Below are 1,290 nucleotides of genomic sequence, written 5' to 3' on the forward strand. Positions count from 1 at the left end.
CTTATTAAGTAATCTTAATATTTATACTCCAATTATACCAACAAGCAACTTTAAGCAGTTCTAATCAATTACAAGGGGAAGAGGGACTTTTCATTCCACCAGGTACATTTCACTTGCCAACCAGCTATCAGTGGCAACAACACACTAATCAGCTAAATCTCTTTAAATCTCCTTATATCTCCTGACTGTCAACCTCCTATTCCTTGCTAGAAATTAGAATTTCTATTTATCAACAGAAAAAACTAAAACAACATGAGTACAGATCTGAATTTTATATGCCCCTATATATCAGCTCAACACAGCTTTCACAGATGTTTCATTTCTGAGGTCAAACATCTGAGTAGTTTGTATCCTCAGCTAATAAGAAGTAAAGCTAATTAAGGAAAGGAGAACCTGTTTATACAATTTCTTCTTTCCCCCTAAGAAATGTGTCTAATTTTTCTCTGCATTAAAAATGGTAAATGAAAATGATTCTATAGAACTCATAGTATTTATCTTTTAAATTAAGAAATTGAAATTTTTAAGATTAATATTAAGCAGGCAAAAATATATTCCATTCAAGAAGTAGAAAGCTTAACAGTCCAAAGAATATTATAACTAGAACAAATATATATCTACATTTTAAAAATAATAATCAAAGTTACACTCAAAACTCTAGTTTCTTTACAGAACCATTTCTTACCAATGCAAACAAATAATTAATCATTCTAGTGAAATAACTCAAAAGCTCCTTAAACATTTGTAATGCACTATTTATTTATAAACATCCCCTAAAAGAAGAGAAAGGGAGCGTCATTAAGCTTTTCTGCTCTTCAAGACAGATTCTCAAAGAATAACTCTTTTTTATTTTAAAAGTAAAATTAGATGTCAACTCCTAAAATAATGAAATCTAAAATTTGCAAGATAGCTTATTATAATTATGACATAAGTGCAAAAGAAAACTGGGCCAAACTTTCTTTCAAAAAAACCCTAAAATTCCTTTGACATAAGAATCATATTTTTCAGATAAATGACAATTTGCACACACTAATTCCAATTCATCTAATATTTAAATAATCAGCATTTGTAAGAAACTGCTAAAATATTTGGTCAAATATATATTGAGCACCATAAGAAAGATGTTCTGCTACACTCTGAGAAATAAACTCACTACACCAAAATGAAAATTCATTTGGCTTCCTTGATAACATAAAAACTGAGAGATAAGAAGAAAAAAAAAGTAAGCATTCCTTTTTAAAGCCTTTTTTTATTTAGCCTTGTTTATGCCAGAGAACTCATTTAACTTAGAGC

At 29.1% G+C, this 1,290-nt stretch overlaps 1 protein-coding gene across 2 annotated transcripts in view; it reads right to left on the minus strand.

Annotated features, from left to right (window-relative positions):
* The window catches only part of RAB28 (RAB28, member RAS oncogene family), a 99,047-nt gene that overhangs the window by 93,626 nt on the left and 4,131 nt on the right, over window positions 1-1,290 (minus strand). The window lies entirely within an intron of this gene.

Source organism: Bison bison, unplaced genomic scaffold (genome assembly GCF_000754665.1).
Source record: "Bison bison bison isolate TAMUID 2011002044 unplaced genomic scaffold, Bison_UMD1.0 scf7180017864379, whole genome shotgun sequence".
Taxonomy (NCBI): Eukaryota; Metazoa; Chordata; class Mammalia; order Artiodactyla; family Bovidae; genus Bison; species Bison bison.